The 24,824-nt window shown below is 38.2% G+C and overlaps 1 long non-coding RNA gene across 1 annotated transcript; it reads left to right on the forward strand.

The window, feature by feature from the left end:
- The first annotated feature begins 4,621 nt into the window (after positions 1 to 4,621).
- On the forward strand, positions 4,622 to 23,050 carry LOC118906135. The gene is made up of 3 exons (XR_005022424.1): positions 4,622 to 4,633; positions 7,955 to 7,962; positions 22,704 to 23,050. It is a non-coding gene; the product is annotated as an uncharacterized LOC118906135 (long non-coding RNA).
- The last annotated feature ends 1,774 nt before the right edge of the window (positions 23,051 to 24,824 follow it).

Consider the following 24,824-nt stretch of genomic DNA (forward strand, 5'->3'; position numbering starts at 1 on the left):
ACTGCACTTGAATCCTTCTTTTGAATCAAATAGTCACATTGATTATGAAAAAAGGAAAACAGTGTCAGATGTTGCCCTCTCCCCATAAATAACAAAAAACCCCACAGATATAAGTATTAAAATGTTTTTCTCATTTTAAGAAAAGAGTTTTGCTGGATGTCTTTGATCTGTGTGGCTTTATGGTAGACTATCTGCCTTTGAAGAATAAGAAGGATAATGATGTATAGTGCTGTTTGCACTTATTGATTGATGTTTTTATTCAGATAACTTCTCATTGAGTGGGTAAATTTACAGAACTGACTTCTCCTTCAAATTAAGGGAGCAGATTGGTTAGGTTCAATCAGTCAAGGCTTCATGGAGGAAAGTGATGACACCCAAGATGTTCTCTTGAAAGTTAAGTAATAAATAATACCTTATATCAGGGAAGTCATTTATGTGTTGTTCCTACTTCCACTGCTGCACTTGGCTCTCATGATAGACATCACTAATCAACCAGATCATTCTTTCCTGTTTGAACCTGGATATGGTCCCACACTCCTTCTAAGCATTACAGTTAGTCACTATAGCTTAACTGGATGTGTTACTTAAGTTGAAATCGATTTGCCTTCTTTGCTTTAGACAAGGTCATTGTATATGCCTAATGACCTCCCATCTCACAGATGCTACAGTACATATAACCTATGAGGTAGGTATTATTTTAAGGATTTTATAGGAGGAAATGCTGTGACTCAGAAGGATTTAAGTAACTCCCCAAGGTCATGCAGTTGGTAATAGGAATAATTTGGTTCTTCTTATGAAAAGATTAGTATTCTGTTCTCTATAGTTACTTAAATAGCTAACTGTGGACGTGTGCCTCAGAAGTCCTAAAAAGTAGTTAGCAAATGGTAAAAGAAAATTCTAGTTGTTTTGGGGGAAATTCTTGTTCCAGGGTCATAGCAAGGTGGCATTGAGGGTCAGTGTTGAGTGTAAGTAAAATAGGCTGCCATCTACTTGGGGTGGATGGGAAATACCAAAAGTGGAACCTAATATTCCTCTGAAACTTCATCCCCCATCAACACTTCCATGAAGACACATCTCACCTCCATAGTGCTTGGAATCCCAGTGATATTTCTTTAGATTTAGGGAGTCCTTTTTTTTTTTTTTTAAAGCTAGTTACCACTGATGAACCAAGAAACCAATTTGTAGCTCTTAATGGAAGAAGATACATCAGATCCTTTACTGTTACACTGGAAATCCACAACAGTGCTTACAGGTAGAAAGAATCAGAAAAAAGACATTACTTTAAAGCTTGGAGGGTTACCGAGGAGGGGCAGGCTTAAATGTGGATGATCCAAAAAAGGCCACTACATGCATTGAAGAGAAACATTAGCTTTTCAGTTTAAAAGGAGACTGGTCCTACAGCAACCCAGGGAAGACTCCCCTCTCCTGATCCTGTCTCTTCCAGGTCCAAAACTTCCCCCCACCTTTTTCACATAGTTAGTGAGTAGCAGAAGGACACTACTTTTTCTAGACCAATTGGGCAAAAATTCCACCCCCCCCCCGCCCTGCCAAATCAGCATTTAGAAGATTAGATGTTCATTCTTTTGAAATATTTTAGCAGATATTCCATAGTTTTGCATATGTGATTAATGATAAAATTCACTCTTTAGTTATTTTCCTTAACAAGCTGAAAAATGCAGTACAAACCTAAAGTGGATTCAGCAAGGGGCTAACGTATATTGCCAATTTGATCTTCCCTATACTTCATCAAGTTACTTCTCCCGAATCCTCGTCCAAAGCACTTTTCATCTCCATTGTCACAAATCAAAAACCAGTGTCTTAGAGTAAATATGATATTTCAAGAGGCATCCTATTATTCTTCATAATAGAATACACTTCCTTTCTCATGCTACTTTCTTAATGTGAACTCTGGCTAGGAAAAAAAGCCCCATGATCAACAACCCATCCTCCTAAAGCACAATGTAGAGCTCTGAGTCTGTGTTCATTGGATCATAGTTATTTGACTCTACAATTGTGTATCGAACCTGTAGTTTTAAAATTTTTTATCTTAAAGAGAATAACACTTATGTAAGAGTGCAAAATATGGTATACACCATATTTTTATGCTGATGAGTCATTATTATTTCCATATAATTGCAATGAATCTTTTCTCAAAGAATTATTTGTAGAAATGGGTGGTTTAAAAATCAATTATGTGAAAATTAAGATCCTCTCTGCATTCCATTCTGCTAGAAATCAACAAATTTGAAAATTAATTCTATATTATTCACAATCTTCTTCCCTTAAAGAGATGGGAACGGAAATTTAATTTTAGAAGATGAGATTTGCTAACTGATCTCTCTAGAGTGAACTACTGAGGAAATGAGAATATAAATAGGTTAAAGAAAATGGACATGCTGTAATACAAATTTATGAAAATGCATATTATCCACAGCTCTATTACATATTCTAAGAACTTGCATTAATTCATTCCTGTGGCTTTTAAGACCTCTTTCAAAGTAAAAATCATATTTGCTTATGTCAAAATTATTATGTTTATTAGTTGTTATGTGAACATTGGAATTAAACATTCTTTTGAAATAAATGTTAGTTTTTCCCATGTCCAAAAATCCTAGTACAAGGAAATAAAATCCAAAGCTTTGTATGTTCATGAGGGCATATAAGTCTTTAATTTCTGGGGGACAACAATTGCGAGGGATATGCTGTTACTGAGCTAATGGTTAGTGTGTTCTTTCAGGGTCCCTAGCTGGGGAGCTGGCATATATTCCTCAGAAACAGAAACATCTTAATCTCTCCCTTAGAGGAGCTCTAGTTCTTAAAGATGAGAGGGGAGAGAAGTAAACATGCAATATTCACACATAACTGGAGAGCTACAAAACTATGTTTTAAGCAGCAGGTAAATCAGTAAATGTTTCCTTTGTTGAAGAATAGATTAGCTTTCATATTTACTCTCCAGATCCATTGAGAAAAAAACCAAACCAAACCAAACAAACGAAAAACCACCCACACCCAAGCTATGGCTGCTTGAGTCTCATCATCTTCTTGATCCTACTGAGAGTTTGTATGCTTACTTTCAAAGACTCTCTAGCTTTCTATTCTTATGTACCACTTTGAGGATCTGTAAAGCAGATGTTCTTCTGGGATAAATCCATGTGCCTCGAATTATTTTAGCCGCTCTCAGGAAATCATTCCTCTCCAACCCCTTTCCAGGAAGCACTCCTTTTGGGAAATGTGAACACAGTTGATGACTATACACTGGGGAGTAGGATGGAGGGAATCAGCAGTAGGGCATTTGCCGTCCTCAGTGTCCCCACTAGCACCACACCAATCTTTGATCTTTGAGATGAATTAATAAAAAAAAAATAGTCTTTCACAGTGAAAGAAAAGAAGAGAAAGAACTTTAGATGCTAAGCGACTCATCCAGGGTACCTTAGGACAGAGTTCACAACTGGTCTGTTTTGAGGTGAAAGCTGCTGTCACCTGTGTCCCCCCTGTACCTCCCAGGCACTTTCAGTAGAAGGGACATGTGCTGGCAGCTGCCATCATTGCCCCTCACCCAGGGGGACTGATGAAGAAGGAATGTCTTGCTCATCCTTGTCTTGCACTACCAGCAGCCTCTCCACCCCTTTGATCACACAGCCACCCCAGTCATACATAACAGGGAATTTTCCTTTAGGGCATAAAATGGATATTGTCTGCTGAAGATTTTAGAACTTGTGGGAACAAGGTCACTCTCTGGGTTGGCCAGTTACACTCCTCACTTGCTAGAAAATGATGTGACTTTCACAGCGTGACCTCACTTGCTAGAAAATGAGTCACTTTCACAGCGTGACTCTTGCCACTGTCTGCTGGGTGCCCTGGAAAACCTAATTAGACACAGGGGTGAACATTTTACTTTCACTCAAGAGAATATTCCTCCTGGATAAATCACTCTGAGACCCTGAAAAATAATTTGACTGGCTTGATTTTAAAAGGACTGAATGAGCCCTCAGATTGTTTGGATTTATTTGATACTTTAACACAGGATACAATCTATAAGATACATGGTTGGAAAATCTCTTTCTTTCTTGAGGGCAATTTTTGTTTTAAACAAGTTTCCTAAACAACAAGGCTAGGTTTGCAAAATTAGAGTGCAACTATGTATCCTATCCCAGTTTTCTATAGTTCCTTTTATATGATGAGAGGATCAATTTTCCCTCTTCCCTCCTTACAAGATGAATGTTTTGAAGATGATCCTGTCCTTTAGCAAGAAAGACCCAGGACCCATTATTTGGAAAGCTAGCTTATATCTTTGTTTGCCCAAATCTTACTGTATATTAATTTCATGTGGATCTCTTCCATGTGAGTGGGTACTCAGGAATAATTATAGTTGGGGTGGCCACAGAAACTCTCTAATCTAACTCGCTGTTTCTGCTTTGTACCCACCCTTCTCTTGTGTGGCTATGGACCCTGCTTGGCAGAACCTGACCTCTCTAGCCCTGCCCAGCTGTGGACAGAGACAGCTCCTTTGCTTAGACTCAGCCCTCCCCAGCATCTGATCTGGTGCTGAACACACCAAAGTTCACCTGGGGAGTCTCATTCTCCAGCAGTGAGTAGGGTCTAAGTTAGATATGTTTATTCAGACTGGTGTTCAGTGTGATCGATATAAGCTCACAGCTAAAACTTCATGGGGTCTCAGCCTTTCCCTAAGCCCGGGCTTGTTGGTCCGGACTCAGGTTTTGGTTTAGTATCTCAGTTCCCCTGCAGGGATTGGAAGCCTGGTTCAGCTCTAGTTTGCTTAGCTGGAGCTCTTACTTTCTCTAGTGATTGTCTCAGTGAGGAGCCTGACCTCTGTCCTCAGCATCACCTAATCCAGAGCTCAGTGAATTGATCTCCACCTCCTGTCTGCCCTGCACTGAATGATGATGCTTTCATCCCAACTGTCTTCAAAAATTGCTTGGAACCTATGTTTGAGCCTTTGAACTTTGTGCATCAAATTGAATTGACTTAGATTTTGATGCCAAACTTTGTGGAGTCCAAGCTCACCCACACTCAGCCAAGTGTGTTGGGCTGGTGGATGACCCTCTTACTCACCTCTTCAGGCTGATCATACATGGTCTGCCCTTCTTCCTGTTTTCAAACTCTGACATCCCAGTGTACCTGGAGGGCAAATCCTCCTAGCTTTACTAATTCTTCGATATTTTTTTGTGCACACATCTGATCTTGCCTCAGTGTCTAGGATGAGCTCAGATGTGGACAGGCTGGTGTTGATAAGAAAGGGGAAGAAATACAACAAGTGATTTTATCTAGAGAGCATCACAGTGGAGCTAGGAAAAGTAGGTTCTTATCTCATGTCTTCTACTTAATAATAAGGAACCCTGGGCATATAGTGGGTGGACCCCTCACTTGCAAAGCTGCTCTCATTAGCTGCAAACATGATACTTATCTAATTGCCTCACCATGTTTGGAGAGAGTGACAAACATGATTTTGTTCTGTAGTACTATTCAGGCAGTACTATACTATGGGTATATTATGAGTTGAAAGGCCTTCACTGGGGACATGAGGAACACTGTCTCTCAGCTTCCGCTGACTGACTTACCAACCCAGCCACTTTTGCACAGGGACTCCGTGCTGGGCATTGCAGGTAGGCAGCTGACTGATCCAAATCATTCATCAGCTGAGTCATACCCCAGCTGCTGAGCAGTTCCAATAGGGATGCTTGATATTGTTTTCCCACTTGCATGATCTGTGCAGATTTTGTTCTGGTGATTATTCTATTTTTATTACTTCTCTGCTCCCAGGGAAATTTCACTGCCTTGTAGGCATGAGTAAAACTCAGCCATATATTGTAAAGTAGATGTAGCCTGCTTTCAACTCCTTCCTCTCCAACATTCTCCTGCAGCAGCCAGCCAGAAGAAACTTCAGGTTCCTCTGAATTACCATTGCACTCAGTCAGCAGTTTAAATTGTGTAGGGTCTTCCGTGTGCATTATTCATCTTTGGGTTCTCAATGCCTGGCATAGTGGCTGGAACAATGTGAGCATTTAATAAATGTCTGTTGAATGAGTGAATGAATGAATAGTCTGTTTTTAAAATAAGCTTTTCCTTTTAGATCTACAGAAAAATTGAGAAGACAGTTCAGAAAGACCGTATACCAGCACCCAGTTTCTGCTATTATTGATATCTTACATTAATATGTTACATTTGTCACACTTAATGAAATGATAGCAATAGATAATTATTAGTAAAAGTCCATACTTTATTCAGATGTCTTTAGTTTTTATCTAATGTCCTTTTTCTGTTCTAAAATCCCACCCAAGATACCACATTACATACACTCATCATGTCTGCTTAGGCTCCTCTTGACTCTGATGGTTTCTCAGACTTTCCTTGCTTTTTATGACCTTGAGGGCTTTGAGGAGTACCTGTCAGGTATTTTGTAGAATGACCCTCAATTTTGGTTTGTCTTCTCTTTCACTTGTGGTTAGTCTAGGGTTATGGGCTTCTGAGAGGAAGACCACAAAGGTTAAGTACCATTTTTCATCACATCATGACAACACAGTGTCAACATGACTTATCACTTGATGTTGACCCTGATAATCTGTTTGAGATAGTGTTTGTCAGGTTTCTCCACTGTAAAGTTACTCTTTTCAGCCTCATCTTTTCATACTGTACTCTTTGGAAGGAAGTCACTGTGTATAGCCCACACTTAAGGAGTGGAGAGCTATGCCTACCTCCTTGAGGGTAAGTATGAAAGAATTTGAAACTCTCCTGCGTGAGAGAATTATCTGTTATCCTCATTTATTTCTTTATTCAGTAATTTACTTAAATAATATGGATTTATGTGTGTTTTCCACTTTTATCCAATCTACTATTTTTTTTCACAACTAGATTGAACATTCCTAAGGGAGCAGAACTGATTCTTGTTCCTATCTGTCTCTCTAATTGCCTGACACAGAAAAGATGACGCCCCTCAAATAGACACTTGTTAATTAATAGAACTAAAATAAGAATTAAGCTGTCTGTAATGTCTGTAATGATATCCCAAAGCAGCCTAACTGGTCTTTTGACATTATCTTATTATATTTAACTGTCCTGAAAAAGTTGCCAGAAATTGAAAGATCCTGAGAAATAATCTAATAATGCAACACTCACATTTACAGATGGTGAAATTTAGGACCCGAGAGGAACTTTATGGACCTATATATGGGATGAGAACCTAATTTTCCTAACTTCCAATGTGATGCTCTTTAGACCCACTAGAATGTCTAACGAGTCTGATGTACTCAACAGGTTGGTTGAATTTGTATCTGTAGGCAAAAGCGAGCCATCAAAGAGATTTTCTCTGTTCTGTATTTGTTCTGCAAAGTGAATTTTTACTTTTAACTGATCTCTGAGGTAGAAATGCAATGAGTGTGAATGAGCATAAGAATGATGATGGGATGATCAGCTATTAAAGTAGACCAAGTGAGAGACTCTAAAGGCCTGTGCTACACCATTGGCAGTGGAAAGAGAAGAGTCGATATATTGAGAGGCATTTTAGAAGCAGAATTGGTGTAATCTGTTACCGGTTAATGTGGAGGGTGAGGAAGTAGAAGATGCCAAAAGTGACTTCTGGGTCCTTGGCTTGGGCACCTAGGCAGAAGGTGATGCCACTAATCAAGACATAGTGGGTTTGGAGGGGAAAATGAACTCATTAGGTGTGAGATAGTTGTTAGGTTTTTAATACTTCCAGTAGGTAGCAGGAAGGCTGTGTGGATCTTAGAAGAGAAATTAAAGTCCAAGGTACTGATCTAAGAGTTAATGTCACTTGACTGATGAAGCCAATGGAGGTAGTGAGATCACCTAAGAAAATCAGAGAAAAGACAGGACTGACACCTGAGTTCAGTAGGAATAGAAGACAGTAGAGGCAGTAGGAAATAAGAAGAAACTATCAGAGAAGCAAATGTAGAGTGGCATGGGGAAGCTGGGTAAGGAGGTGTGGTGAGGTGGTTAAATTCTGCAGTGACATCAAATCAGATGAGGCTTTAAAAGCAGCTATGGTGAATGACAGTAATCAGGTCATGGGTGACCTTAGCAAGAGTCATTCCAGTGGAGAGGTGGAGGGCTTTATGTAAAAGAACAGGCACTGCAGAAATAGAGGGCTAAATCGATACACAGCATTTTCATTTTCATTTGTCCTGACTCAAACTCCCTTCATTTTCAAAGGTTACAGACAATTACATGAGAAAGGATTCAAGTTAAATAAGAAGAATATATTAATTGTTTTTAAGAGACATAGGAATAGGTTAATGGGGTTTTTGAATCTCTCATTGTAAGAAAGTTTTAAGAGTAAAGATGTAGCTATTTTAAACTGGAATAAGTTAGTCTTACATGAATGAGAAATGCCTCTGAATTCCTCTTTAAGTCTTTGGCTCTTATTCCATAAGGCTGAACATATTAAAACTTCAAGGAGAGAGTTTTTAGTTTTGCAGTGTACTTAAAGGATAAATTTGCCCTGTGTGAAAATATTGAATTTGCGAACTAGTTGATTTATTCAGAGGTCTGTGAATATTTTAGTATGCAATCAATTGTACTTTTAATAAGCCATAAACCATGTTTACTGCCTTATTTATTGAATTTAATCAAAGTGACTTGATGGCTAACTAGCACAGTGCTCTCGACAGGCCTCAGATACTGGGTCTAATTACTGGGGACAATAATACAACAAGAGGATAAGAAGATTTTATTCTTGAAAAATGGAAGAAAACAGAGCCAAGTAAACAATCTTTTGTTTGTCTGTTTGGGGGCAGAGTTGGTCTGGAAGATAGAAGGCCAACTTTGTGAAAACTTTCCTGTGGCTCTTCCTCTCTTTTAAGCAGGTGCAAGTGACACAAGATTCCTATTAAAGAATAGCCTTCACAGCTCCTCTCAGCCTCACTGCTGTGTTTGCCCAGAGGTGTAAATAGATTCAAAGGTCATCTGCCTCTTAATATCCCATTTCTCTCCTCTTGGAGCCGTTTCAGTTGAAATTACAGGCATTAAGATGAGGCAGCTCCCCAGTCAATCTGAGAGAATCAGAAGAGCCCTCATACCCCCCTACAGAGCCCTTCACAATCCTCTGGGTCTTCACACTCCAAATGATTTGATTATGTTTGGTTATAGTTGCAATATTGGTGGGAGTTAGAGGTGGCCAGGAACAGTCAAACTGTGCTTTATGTCTCCTGGTAGTCACATAGATCAGAGTCTGTGACGTCCATATCACCTGCAGGAAAGAATCGTTGTCATCTTTCTAAAAACAAAATGCACTGCAAAAACTTTTATGGACCCAAAGAGAGCTTTGAAAAAATGAGTTGGCACAGTAATAATTTGGTTTTCATGAAACAGTTTTCGTTGGTGAATAAATAACACTGTGTTTACACACAGAATGAAGATCACTGAAAATCCCTTTATTTGGTTTTGACAAGTTCACTGAAACATTGATAAGAGAAACATTTATTTTAGACAATGCTGACCAATCCAATAAAGATCCTGCTGAACTAAATTTTTAGGTTTTATTTCAAACACAATGTAGATCTACAGACTGCGGAAGGGGAGTTGTTTTCAGTACTTTTTAATGTTTACATAGCAAATGCCCATAGATGAATTGCTTTCTGAAATATATAAGCTTTGGGTTAGAGAAGACTCTAGCATGAAGGGTCAAGTTGGTATTGGGAGGATATCACATCATGTACTTGGTGTGAGCCCATCAATAGCAGGATAATACATACCCTAGTGAACACCTAGCACTGTACCCCTCCCACAATGCAACCATGCAATTCCATGTTCTAGAAAAAAGTTCATTGAAAAGAAGCCATGGCATCTAGAGTGTGATGATTAAGCGATGCACAGCTTCTCCATTTCTAGGGATTTCACACTGTGTGTCATCCCCATATCACTCACTATCTCTGGAGAAGGAGCAGAAGACATACATGTCCTGAACCTTGAGGTTTCCTGTGAAAGTGTCCACAACTGGATTGCCTTTGATTCCAGATAGGCCTCTGTGTCTGCCTTTGGCATGTATCTGTCCTTGTGTATAGGGAAGGGAGAGACAGGCAATATGGCGAGAAAAATTAAGGGTTCCCCCACTCAAAATGTAGTGCTTTGTTGGGAGATCCATACTTTCTTAGGGAAAGTAGAAAGATAAAATGGAAATGAGTTTTATGTCATTTTAGTCTGAAAACAAAATTTTGTTTATGTTTACTAACTTCTGTAATAATACAATAACTTTGACATGACAGTTATATTGTATAGAAGCAAATGTGATTTAACTAAAATGGCATTGTACTAGCTTTGAACAAAGCAAACATTTGACAAAAGATAGAGGAAAGAGAAAACCCTTTTTTGTTGTCCCACATAAATAACACATGGGAAATAGAAAATGCCTTTATCAAGAAAAGTAATGAACTACTAAATGAAAAAAAAATCTCCATTTAATTGCAAGATCTTTTATGAATACAAGTATTCCAAAAACAGGAATTATATCTAAGCTCTTCTTACGTTCCACAGTGCTAGCCTTTGGTGTGTATTCAATAAATACTTTTTGAATGAATAAAATGCATTCCAAAGTGTTAATGACGTTTTACTTGCTTAGGGGAACTTTCAGAACAAATTCCTTTCACATGCCAAAAGAGAGTTGGGAAGGAGATTACAGGGTGCAATGGAACTGAGGTCAAACAGGGAAAGAAGGTCAAGGGCAGGGAGTATACAGGAAGCAAGGTGTTCCAGGAGGTTTGTTTTTTTGGTGAGGTGGCTCAGGTCCAAGAACCTCATGGTGTGAAACAAGATGCCTCTTAAAGACGTGATGCCCAGTAGCTCCAGCACATAGATGGTCCTTTGGCCCCATTTCATCCCGAAGAGCCCTCTTTAGGCCCTGAGCTTTCTGATGGTAAAATCAATTTTGGGATCTTACCTAATCTCCCAACCCCCACAATGCCTGAACTTCAGCATTGGCTTGGGAAAAATAAGATTTCAGGCTCAAGGGGGAGTTTTCCAGCAAGGTCCCCAAATGTCTGCAATTTTGAAAAACTTTTCTCTGGCATTTAAATTTTATTCAGTAGGACTTCATGAAAGTTAAAGATCTGGCAAAAACAAACTTGCCTGGGTGGAGTGAAGGCTGTATTGTTTCATTGCAGCCACATGCATAAGTGATGCTTATGAGATCATTTACAGGTTTTATAAGGGAGGGTGTAAAAGAACCTAAGGATCTTCGGATTCGAGGAATGGTAGATGAAATTTGAGGGCTTAAAAAACCTGAAGCCTTCAAAGTTTTGCCTTCAAATCTCACTTAGGGAGATAACAAGACAAATGAGGAGGAAGCATTTATGTAGAGCAGAGACAGCAGTACAGGACTTGTGTGCACTACACTATACACTACACTAATGTGCTCCAGGTTTCTTAAAATCTCTGCTGACTTAATCAAGAAACATGAGTCTGCTTTATTCTCCAGGTAGGTGCTTGTAAAAGAGAGAAAAGGCTTTTCATGTCTGTCTTCTAGCTACAACCTTCCCTTCCTTCCTTCCCCCTTCCTTCCCCTTTTCTCTTCCTGTCTCCTTTCCTGCCTTTCATTCATTCCTAAACATTTTCCAAGAACCTATTGTGAAGTTGTTAGATGATCTGAGGTATATGGGAGACAATCCCTGCCTTCATGGAAACAATGATGCAAATGAACATTCAAATGAGACCAGAATGTGTTCTGTCCTTCATGTGCACTGGGGCTTGTAGAGAGGGCAGTTGAGGGGGTGGGAGCACCTGGTGAAAGAGCTCTAACCTCAAGGGTGGGCACATGGAGAGTGTGGGCAAGGGAGCAGCTGGACATTCTGTGTGCATGACGTAGGGTATTCTTAACAAAGAAATGCAAAGGAATGCTAAGTTCATGACTCTGGCATCCTGTATGGACTAAGAAGGCTTATGTTGAGTATATTTCAAAGGAAAGAAATTCAACATACAAAAGAGGAGAAGCTAACTTTGTGTTAAGGGCTGTGCAAATTTCGTCTTTATTATTTCAGTTAGCTCTCACGATAACCCTAAAAGGCATGCACTTTCCATATTTCTTTTCAGTGGTAGAAATGAAGGCTTAGGGAAAGATTTACACATTGTCTAAATTAGACTGTGACTGTAAACACAGGTCAGTCTGACTCACATTTCTTTGGGATTAGGGAGGTTACAAAAGGTGATAGGGGAATCTGGAAAAAAAAAGATTAGACAAGGATCTCTTTTGTGTATCATCTCATAATGCTAGGAATATGATAGAAATGACTTTGTTATTTCTAGTGTTCTATTGCAAACAACAAATCCCATTATAATAAAAATTAGGCACTTTCCTCTAGTATCTTTTAGAGTAGTCAAACAGTTACTTTTCCATGGCAGTCTTCAAACTTATCCAAATCCCAACCATCCCAGAGCAGATTCAGATATAACCAGATATCCCCCAAGTTAAAAATAGATCATAACCAGTCTAAGAAACACAGTTATGAATCCAATCTAAATGAAATTTCATATATGCCTTTTACCAATAAATAAGGTGAACCATTTACTACTTTTCCAAATAGTTAACTGAATATTTTAGAAGAATTTCTGATTGTAATGTCATTGTCTTGCCTTTCCTTAGTGCTTAGCCCTCTAATTTGAGATCTACTGGAGGGCAACATTTGCAAATTAGAAACATAATTGAAATCTACTGCTGAATAAATTGATGTTTACCATGACATAAAATTAGTGGAATCATTTCAAATGGTATGGAATCTATTTATTTATTTATCTATTTATCTATTTATTTATTTATTTATTTATTTATTTATTTATTTATTTATTATTGGCTGCATTGGGTCTTCGTTGCTGCGCGCGGGCTTTTCTCTAGTTGCGGTGAGCGGGGGCTACTCTTCGTTGCGGTGCGCGGGCTTCTCATTGCGGTGGCTTCTCTTGTTGCGGAGCTCGGGCTCTAGGCACGCGGGTTTCAGTCCTTGCGGCTTGCAGGCTCTAGAGCGCAGGCTCAGTAGTTGTGGCGCACGGGCTTAGTTGCTCCGCAGCATGTGGAATCTTCCCGGACCAGGGCTCGAACGCGTGTTCCCTGCACTGGCAGGCAGATTCTTAACCACTGCACCACCAGGGAAGTCCTGGAATCTATTTTTTTTCACTTCACTGGCTTCTTGTTTTTCTTTGATGGAATTGTGGTTGGAGATGATCCTCAGAAAAAGCAAGTTTTCTGCTTTAATGTACTCCCAAATGAGCAGTAGGAGGAAAGGAATGGGGACATTGCTGGGGAATCACAGAATATTGTAGTCTTCCACAATGAAGTCCTCACTTGTCTGAATTTTGAACCAATCTGAGTTAAAGATATTGTTAAGACACTAACTCCATCTGAACAGACTTTTAAAAATTTGGTGATTGAAAGATGTGAACAAAGAGTAATTTTACACTTAGACCAGTACAAAAACAAGGCTGAATTCACTGGTGTTGAGTTATTAAACTCAAAGTTTTAAAAACAAGTGAAGTCTGCAAAACACTGCTAAGAGAAGAAAAGACAAGTGACTGGGAGAAAATATTTGCAAATCATATATTTGATAAATATCCAGAATATCCAGAACATACATATCCAGAACACACACAAAAACTTTAACAACTGAACAAAAAGAAAACAAACAACCCAAGGAAAAATGGGCAAAGATCTGAATAGACACCTCAGCTAAGATGATATATAGATGGAAAATAAGTGTATGAGAAAATGCCCAACATCATTTGCTGTTAGGGAACTGCAAATTAAAACAGTCACTATGCATATATACTAGTACTGAACAAACTCGTAAATGAATGTATGGATTGTGGGAGCTACTGATGGAGTAGGAGGTTATAGATATGCAGAAGGAGAAGGCTAGAATAAATCATTTAGTACTGGATTATAGGGGGATTCATCAATATGGACTCATGTTTAGTTTAATATAAATACAGGTGGCTAAATATAGAAATAATTATAGATATGTGTGTATACATGGGTTAGTATATATACATATATTTCTAAGCTCTGTTTGCTGAGAGGGCCTGGAAGCAATGACACCCCGGTAGCAATGAGCACACCCAGGGTCCATATATTGATTTCTAATAACATTCTCCAGTAAAAGGAATCAGGGCTTCTTGGAGAAATGGCTAAGTCTAGGGCAGGTGCAGTGAATACACAAGATGAGCTTGGACCACACTGTAGTGCCAAAAAGTAAAAAAGTGCTCATAAAAAAATCTGATGGGAGTATTTCAAAGGGGTGCAAGAACCAACCAAAAGAGCTCCCAAATGGCTAAAATTGGAAGAATTTCAGCAACAAAATAAATAAATAGTATTGGATTATGATCCAAAATATAAAATGAGTAGCCATGAGTCTATTCTGATATAAAGATTTGATTGAATAAATAATTGAGGGGAAATAGACAAATCTCCTCTGCAGAATTCCAAATAATTTGTGTAGCTACTTTACTCTTAAAAAGGTAAAGCGTAACTCTGTCCCCTCTCCCAACGATCTCTTAAGCATGATCTAAACATAGTGACTTCCTTCCAAAGTATGTGGTATGAAAACAGGTGAAGAACAAGAACTTTACGGTACGGAAATGTGAGAAACACTACCTCAGCCATGTGATCATGCTTAATGTCAATAGTGGATAGTATGTACCTTTGATATGATGTGATAAAAATGGCACTTTACTTCTGTGCTCTTTCTTTCCAAAACTCATAACCCCAGTCTAATCATGAGAAAACTATCAGACAGACATAAATTGAGGGACATTCTATTGTACAGAATGTCTGACTACTACTCCTTGAAGTCATCGAAAACAAGGAAAGTCTGAGAAACTGTCACAACATAGAGGAGCCTAAGTAGACATGACAGCTAAATATAATGTGGTGCCCTGGATGGGATTCTAGAATAGAAAAATGATATTAGGTTAAAACTAAATAAATCTGAAAAATGTATGGACTTCAGTTAGTAATAATGAGTTAGTATTAGTTGTGACATTTGTTGTGACAAACGTACCACACTAACATAAGATCTTAACGTTAGAGGAAACTGGTTGCTGTGTATGTGGGAACTTTCTGTACTATCTTTGCAAACTTTTCTGTAAATCTAAAACAAGCCTAAAAAGAAACACTTATTTTAAAAACAAAGAAACAAAAAACAAGTGTGCATGTGAGTATAACCTGAATCTAGGACATAAAATGTTTAGGAAGTAATCGTGATAGTATTAACTCAAAGGCAAAGGAAGACAGAAAAATATCAAGATGGAAAAATCTACAAAATTGTGGAATGACTATGAACACTTTGGTTTTACATTGGCTTGGGAACATACTACAAGTTTGAGAATTGTCTTTCACATGTGTGAAAATAGAGTTTTATTTTGATTTTTACCACCAATTCACTAGTTCTAGTTTCTTTTACCTTATATATTCCAAAATTACCTTTCCATTTTCATTTCCCACTCAGTTAAACAAATCTGTCCTCCAGGAAAATTGGTCTACTCACCACCTGCTAAATATGCACAAAAAGGACCTTATGCTCAAAGTTGTTCTCACTTGAATGCACTTTCCTCTTGCAGTTCTAACCATCTATCCTGAAGTTCTAACCATCCAGTAAGACATCTTTGGCTTTCCTTGGTTTCCTCAGCTGAAAGAGATCCCATCTTCTTCTAATCCACAAAGTTGCTCTCTACTTCTCAAGTCAATCATATACTACATTGTATCATGGTATTTATAAGTAGCTTCCCTATTGACTATTAAATACTTAGAGGATGGAGCCCTGATTTGTGCATCTTTGCATTTCCCATGGACTCCTTCTTAGAAATATACAGAAGTTTGATCTAGTGAATTTTAACAATGTTGAACAGTCATTTTAGTTAAGGAAAAAACTTCAGACCTAAATCAATTGGACTGAACTGGACTGAATAAAATTTTAATTATTCATTGTAAAAGTCATTTGATGGAAAGGGACTTCTACATTTTCCCAACATCTGTTATTATTGTAGTTTCTCCCTTTGTGGTGGATGATGCACTGAGTCAATGCATATCAGATAATGCCTCTTGTGTGTGAGCCATTATTACAGTAATTAATAACAATGGCAGCTCAGTTGATAGGAACTTGGCAATGTGTGTATCCTTATCTTCAAAGTTCCCAATGGTTTGGAATATAGCTTTTTGTGAAACCATTTAATAGGAACGTGTGTATTTAGAATTTGTTCCCAGCTCAAAGACTGACCCTTATCTCTGAAGTCCTTAATGAGAAAGCATGTGACAAATTGACTGGCACACTCCACTCCTCCAAGTAATTTCCCTTCCTGCCAAAAGAGTCTCTTGTAGCCTCCACTTCTAACTTAGAAACTGTTGAGTGATGAACAGTCTGAAGCCAATGTCTGAAGCTTCAGAAAGCACTCTTTAAAAGGTGATTTTGCAAAGAAAAATTAACTTATTGAGAAGGTGGGAAATCAATCAATCTTTTTTCATTGTGCCAATTAACTACTTGATGAGTTTGACTTGGCTAAATTGACTGATGGGTTTAGTACTCCATAGCTGCCCAAAAAGGAATCTTCATGATGACTGTCTTGGAGTTCTTTTGTTTAATGAAATACAGTCCCACAGAACAGCATTGCCAATAAACAAAAATCAAATGTATTATAAATCTTCACAAGTTTTATTTGAATCTGTTCATAAGGGCTTCCTAATTAGGATTTCTTTTTTTTTTTTATTGGAGTATAATTGCTTTACAATGTTGTGTTAGTTTCTGTTGTACAATGAAGTGAATCAGCCACATGTGTACATTTATCCCCTCCCTCTTGGACCTCCCTCCCCCACGCCCCATCCCACCCATCTAGGTCATCACAGAGTACTGAGCTGAGGTCCCTGTGTTATACCGCAGCTTTCCACTAGCTATCTATTTTACACATGGTAGTGTATTTATGACAAACCTAATCTCCCAATTCATCCCACCCTCCCTTTCCCCCTCTGTGTCCACACGTCCGTTCTCTACATCTGCGTCAATATTCCTGCCTTGCAAATTGGTTCATCTGTACCATTTTTCTAGATTCCACATTTATTTATAAACTAATTTGTTAAACTAAACAAATACTCAATAAATAGCTAAAGTGGGTAGAAATAATACTGTGACAAAAATGCAAAAGAAAATAGCTGGCCTTATTTCGTTGAAATTAAAGTAGAAAATAAAAGTAAAAATTTTCAAGTGAAAAGAAGTCACCAAAATGAGACTAGAAAAACTATAATCACTGACTCCACTGTCCTTATCAAGGGAAATAATTAGTAGTTTGTTACACCAAAAAATATCTCTATTGTGTGAGTAATTTCAAAACAATATGGAAATTTGGAAAATTTTATGTAACCTTTAAATCATGTGTTCCGAATATTATTTATGGAAAACACTCAAAATATAAGTTTAAACAATTAAAAATTTAGTAGGGAATCAAGAATTGATAACGTGATATGCCACTACTCTTTCAAGAAGCTTGGCTGAAAAGAATGAGATCACAAGGACAGTATGTAAATGGAATCACAGAGTAAAGGGAATTTTAAAAAAAGCCTATAGGAAGGATATGCATGATTATTTTAATAAGCTGAGGAATAGTATCAGTAATGAAGAAGAGACTGAAGATTAGGAGAGAGAAGGAGTAATTGATCAGAGTGGGTCAACAGCAAAGACATACAAGTTGTCCTGGAATAAAATGATGATTCTTCATCCTTGAGACGGAAGGAGGAGGAAACTGTGGGTAAATACATGGGTACTTTTGAGGTCAAGTGCTTGAGGGAAGGGTGGTGATTTGGAAAAAGGGTTAACAAAATGAGAGGGGCAAATAACTAAGGATCAATAAATACATTGCTGAGCAAGACTGGAGGGCTCACACTTTGTAGGTGCCCTAATATGTGTGGTGGTTTTATGATATTCTTTTGCTGTGCCCAACAATTTGGATATAATAACAATAGTAATACTTTATTGTGATAAGCACTTTACTTAGATTAGCTTATTTCATCTTCATAGGTAGCCTCTGAAATAAACATAACTGCTATTTCAGTGAGGAAACAAAGGCTTTGAGGCTAAGAAATTTGCCCATTGTGTTAAAACCAATATTAATTGAACCCAGGCAGTCTGAACTAGAGACTGAGCTCATGCTGGGCTGCTTAGGTTTGGAGGAGTATTGTTTTAAATCAGAAACTTCTCTGGTTAAAGGCCATAAACAACAAGACATTTCAGTAATGCAAGGGGATTGAACTGTTCTTTTGGGTTTTAAGATCTGTTCATGGGAATGGCCATGCAGCCAGGCTGAAAAAGGAAGTGAGGCCAGGAAGGATGGCCGACTGGTAACACTCGGAGGACCAAGGAACTGAAGGTCCATGTCTGGGGAGAAGTTGTAAAGGGGATGAAGGCACAACATTTCTACAGGAAGAGGAGATTATGAGTAAAGGACAGGATGCTAGAGGTTTCTGAGGTGGTATATATCTGAGTGATGACAGGGTTCAAGTTGTGGCCATTGGTTTGAGTGGCTGGAGTGGATGAAGCAGAGAGGAAATGAAGGACTCCGGATCATATGAGAAGTTAAGAAGTGATGGTGGATTCCAAGAACTGTGTCTTGAGGGATGTTTATTTTTGAATGATAGTTTTCACTCTACAGATATTTATGTCCCTGCTATAAGATAGGCAGAGTTCCAGGCTGTCAGGTGTAGCAGTGGGCAAAACAGACAAACTTGCTTCCCTCAGAAGTTTACATTCTAGTGTCTATATGACAGGCAGTGATAAGTACCTAAGAGAAAAATTAAGCTGGGAAGGAGAATAGGTATTTTCAGGGAAGGGGTGTAATTGCTATAAAGGGTGGTCAGGAACAAGTGAGGAACCAGTGTGGCCAAAAAGATTGAGTGATCATTTACAGAGATGGAGAAGAGTGTGTGGGAGGTGTCAAATTTTGTTAGGGTCTGAGAATAAGGAGTTAGACTTTTGGCCAGTTAATTCTGAGATGCTCATCAAACATCAAGAGGAGAAACGAGTATTAAGTAAAGATTGAATGTAAGATTCTGGATTTCATAGAGAAATCAGAAACCTGGGCTAGATATATAAATTTGAGAATTTTATAGATGATGCAAAAAATGAATGGGATCATTAAGGATGAGAGGATAAGTAAAGACATGAAATACTCAGATGACTCTATGCAGGGACACTACTAAAAGATCAGGATATGAGAAAAATCCAGCAAAGAGACTGAGAAAAAGTGACCAGAGGAAAAGGAGGAGAACCAAAAGAGTGAGGCCATGTGAAGCATGTGTTTCAAGACGGAGGAATTATCAATTGAGTCAAATATTGCTAAGGACTAAAAGAAAATGAAGATTGAGAACTGGCCGTTGGATTTAGCAATGGGTAGGTAATTAGCAGCTGTGATAGAGCAGCCTGGTTGGCGATGGTTCAATAGAGAAGGGAGGAAATGAAATGGAGAAGGTGAATATCAACATACCTTCCTAGTTTTTCTATCAAACAGAGCGGAAATATAATGACAGTTGGGGAAAGATGTGGGATCAAAATGAATTTTTAGTGTTTAAGGTGGAAAAATTTGCAGCATCTTTGTAGGTTGTTGGAAGCTAACCAGCAGAGAAGAAGAAATTGATGATTCAGGAGAGAGAGGGACAATCGTTGGAGCATTGCTGAGAAATAAGTAAGAGGAGATGAGATACAGGTACAGGTGGAGAGGTTGTTTTGGGGAGCACAAGCAGTCCATCCATGCTGCAACTCTAAAGTTAAGAGGCTAGAATGCTAGCTGATTGGTGGCAGAGGAACTGTTTATTCTGGTTGTTTTTGGAATATATATAACATATATTTATTTATTTATTTATTTTTAACATCTTTATTGGAGTATAATTGCTTTACAATGGTGTGTTAGTTTCTGCTTTATAACAAAGTGAATCAGCTATACATATACATATATCCCCATATCTTCTCCCTCTTGCGTCTCCCTCCTACCCTCCCTATCCCACCCCTCTAGGTGGTCACAAACCACCAAGCTGATCTCCCTGTGCTATGCGGCTGCTTCCCAATAGCTATCTGTTTTATATTTGGTAGTGTATATATGTCCATGCCACTCTCTCTCTTCGTCCCAGCTTACCCTTCCCCCTCCCCGTGTCCTCGAGTCCATTCTCTACGTCTGCGTCTTTATTCCTGTCCTGCCCCTAGGTTCTTCAGAACCATTTGTTTTTTTTTTTTTTTTTTACATTCCATATATGTGTGTTAGCATACGATATTTGTTTTTCTCTTTCTGACTTACTTCACTCTATTTATTCTGGATCTGCACATACCAGATACTACTCAACATTGTGTAAATTCCAGTAAGTAATGGTTAATGACATTGAACATGGAGACTATCCAGTGGAATTGCCCTTCTGCTCTCAAGGAGAACATGACTGAATAGCTGAATGAGCAATGTTAATAAACTGTGACAATTAAAAATCTGTGTGGTAACCTACTAAATGGATATTCAGTGTGACTTGCCCTTTCAGGAGTGAGATTCCTTTATTGAAAACTACAGTCTGTGTAATGGGGGTTATTACCTCCTCCCAATCCCCATCTCTTCTACCAAAGAAAAAAAAATTTGCTTTTCATCCATATTGGTGTCCTCATTATATTTCATTGTTGTTTAAAATTGTTCCCTTACAGCCTATCTCTGTAAATAGGACCTATTTTTCAAACAGAGGGAAATGGTATGTTATTTTACCTTTTTATTTTCAGAAGATAAGGTATGTTAGAGTGTAAAGAAATCTGAAATGGGAATCAGGACACTGTGTTTCTTGCCCCGGCTCTGCCACTAACTCACTGGGAATTGGTTTCCTCGCTGGAAAATGAAGTAGTTGGTCCAGAGGATCCATAAAGTCCCTTCTGAATCCAAGTAATGAAATCATAATAACAATCTAAATAATTCAGAAATTCACAGCTGATGCCCTTTTTTTTTTATATGCCCATAATACTCTATGTCAAGATAAGTCACATTTATATTGTTGAGAGGTTACCAATCACTCGGGCATTAATATCTTACAGGGCTATTGTGAAGATTAAAAGAGAAAATGTGAAAGAAATTCACAAACTGTAAAGTGAAATACTGTCAGTCATTAGTAACATGTAGACACTGAAGTATTATATCCGTTACTATCATCCAGATTCTGCTTTTACTATATGGCTTTTGGGATATCAAATAAGTCAGTAACCAAGGAATGCAAATGGGGAAGGAGGAGATTTTACTTGAAGAAATCATACATATTGCTTTTTTAACTTTTTTGTTGTTGTTGAAAAATGGCCTTATGCTGCAGCAGGAGTAAAAAGACTTTAAGACCCAGGGAAAGGCAGTGAGCTAAGCATAAAGGCTGGATGTATTGGTATTAATTTACCATCAACCATTATGTCGACATCAGAATAGCTTGGAAAGAACTATTGTCAGGTTTCAGAAAATGTTCAGCTTTATTTTAGAAACAAAGCAAAAACTGAGTAAATTGAAAATTACAATTAATGTGATAACTTTAAGTTTTAAGGTTAAATCAACAATCTAACAGTTCTAATCTATTATCATAATTATATTTTATTTCCTTCCAAAGTTATTCCTTTTTCCATAATTCTCATTTTTTCTGTTTGTATATCTTCCTTTATTCAACCATAGGAAGAAATTTAATAGTAGGCATCTACCTGGCAATCTTAGTTTTTCTTGTAACAAGAATTGTGTCTTCCTGCTGGATAAATTGATGGAACAGATATGTTATAACATCAATAATAACGATGATAATACATTTTAAATTTGCATAGCATTCCACTTTTTTCAGAGCAGCTTCACAGTTATCTCACTTTATTCCAGCAATGCCACTTATTTGCTGCATAACCAGGCAAGTCACTCAACCTCTCTGTGCCCCAGTTTCCTTATCTGAAAAATGGGGATCATATTAATACTTTGTTCGAAGAGTTGTGTGAAGATTAAATGAGTTAACCTATGTAAGACATTTAGTAATCGTGTTGTCATAGTTGTTTATTATAATTACCATTTTGGTTATTATTCCCTCTTAGTGGTTTGGCGATTATAAATGTATTAGTTCCTAGTGCCCTTTTACAGTAGTTCCAATGATTTATCAACCTTAAGTGGTATGAACTCCAATTCTAAAGTCGTCCAGCTGTAATATAAATGAATACAATGTGACGGGGGCAACTGTGGCAAACTGAATAGCTTGCACCTCTAAAGCCAGCAGCTCCTCCTCAGCCCCAGGCAGTGTTGCCATGTAGGAATATAGGAATACAGTCCTAGTCTTGCCACACTGTCCAATTTCTCAAGAAGGTAGAAGCTTAAATTTTGTTTAATCTCCTGACTTAAAAAAAAAAAGGTAAGTTTTTTGATTTTTAGTAAAACATGGTATAGGCCAAACACATACAAGTCTGTATGCAGGTTTAGGACCACGGTCAGCAGCTTTCTTAGGTGCTCTCATCACTGCAGTGTGCACAATAGGTTCTTGATATAATCCTAATTGACTATAAAAATTGGGGAATCATAGTTAATTGGAGAATTGAGGCACCATTAAAATAGATATGTAAACTTCTTAATGGGTGTTGATAATGGATGGATTGGAAAAATCTGAAATAATAGGTGAAGATGAAAGAGGCATTGTCTGGATACCATGGACACAATCCCTACAGGGCTTCTAGGATGAAGTAAACTAGCTCTTTAAAAATTCCTTCGGATGTGAGGGCGATCTGGCTGCGACATCTGTCACCCCATTGATCGCCAGGGTTGATTCGGCTGATCTGGCTGGCTAGGCGGGTGTCCCCTTCCTCCCTCACCGCTCCATGTGCGTCCCTCCCGAAGCTGCGCGCTCGGTCGAAGAGGACGACCTTCCCCGATAGAGGAGGACCGTTCTTCGGTCAAGGGTATACGAGTAGCTGCGCTCCCCTGCTAGAACCTCCAAACAAGCTCTCAAGGTCCATTTGTAGGAGAACGTAGGGTAGTCAAGCTTCCAAGACTCCAGACACATCCAAATGAGGCGCTGCACGTGGCAGTCTGCCTTTCTAAAAAAAAAAAAAAAAAAAAAAAAAAAATTCCTTGGTCTTTTGGGAAAAATAGTGAAGGGCAGGAAGGTAGGCAGGAAGATAAGAAGTACGGCAGTGGGGGAGAAATCCCAAAACAAAACAGAACAAAAAAATAGGTCTTCAGACACCAAAGTCCATGCTTTTCCATATTATCAGGCTGCTTCTAAATTAAATTAATGATTGTACAGCTCTTTCCAATCTACAGAACATTAGCTGAGCCTTCTCTGGGGATTCCAATACAGCGTTTACCCGCATTTGAAATCCAGGTGGTGATTATTTTTGCTCTGCCTGCGTTTACCATTTCAGAGCCAGAGAAATGTGATCCTCTGATTCCACTGACAGGAAAACAGGCTTGTCAGCGATACAGACAAGCGACTCATCTTCAATGAGATTCAACTTTATGGAACCTACCATTCTTTATGACTTAAAAAAAAAAAACATTTAAAATCACTCAAGTCCTCAGTCTTTGATGATTCCTTTATCACAGAGGGAGACTCTTAGATAATTGAAAAGGGGAAGAGTCATAATGAGTTTTCCCTGATGCATGTTGCCTCTCATCACTAATTCCATTGATATCCTACAGGGAACATAAAGAGCCTCTTATCTCACTGATTGGTGTCATGAAAAGGCCTACATCTGATACATAGAGCTTGACTCTGCCCTTTCTGAACTGGATGGGCTTGCTTAGGGACAGAAAGGAAAATGGCTTTGTTCTCTGAACCTCCTTCCTACAAAAGCTTTAATCCAGTCAATTTTTATTACTGATGGATTGGAGAATACCCAGACACCATGCTCCATCATTATCCTTCCAGACATTTGTTCCACATTTGCACCTGCTCTCAGTTGCTATTCCATTGGACTGTTAGAAGACTTAACTAACCGTGGTGTAAACTCCACATTTACTGCAAAAGTTCTCTTTGGTTTGGATATATTAGCTATTCCATCGTCAGTTCACCTGATATTTAATCATAAGACAGTTTTACCTTTCAGTCCCAGAGGCAATTGAGAAATGAGTGTTTAAAATATTGTAAACAACATAAGGATCTTTTTTCCCCTCAATTTTTGCATCCTCAAAGCCTGCAGCACCTGATGACTGTAAGTGCTCAATAAGTATTTACTGAACCAAAGCAAAATCTTAAGCGATTGTCATTCCAAAAATATTTGTAAATATTTGTGGGTTTTAAAAGCATATTTATATTTAGATAACTTCATGAATTTGGGGGAGTCTGATTAGGACACCACTGAATTAATAAATTATTCCATGGAGTAGAGAATTCTGGTGACTAAATCCATCTGGAAGCACAACCAGAATTCCTTATGTAAATGAACAAAGACTTCTAAATAACAGCAGAAAGGGAAAAAAGCTGTCACTAAGACTGTGCACATCAGAGGAGAGGTACAAGGTGTTAAAATCACTGACTTAAAGAACTTGGTCTTTAGTTTCTCTCTTAATCTTCAATTCTTTCGGTTCAAGGGAAGAAAAGATATTTGTTCTATTAAGAAATAAATGGTAGTAGTGGGAGAACAGTGCTGTGCTGAGCCATGTTGGAGGCTGAGAAAAAAGGAAAAATTAGTAATATTGCTTCTGATTTTTTAGAAAAAAATTTGATATTTTGTTCATCATGGATTTTATTCATTAACTTTGATTTTTAAAGATATTTTATTAAAATATTATTTATCTGGATTACTGAGTTTTTTGATCCTTCCTTAAATTTTGCAGCCAAGGTGAGTACCTCATTTGCCTTACCCTAGTCC

The sequence above is a fragment of the Balaenoptera musculus genome, chromosome 13, assembly GCF_009873245.2.
Source record: "Balaenoptera musculus isolate JJ_BM4_2016_0621 chromosome 13, mBalMus1.pri.v3, whole genome shotgun sequence".
In the NCBI taxonomy this organism is placed as follows: domain Eukaryota; kingdom Metazoa; phylum Chordata; class Mammalia; order Artiodactyla; family Balaenopteridae; genus Balaenoptera; species Balaenoptera musculus.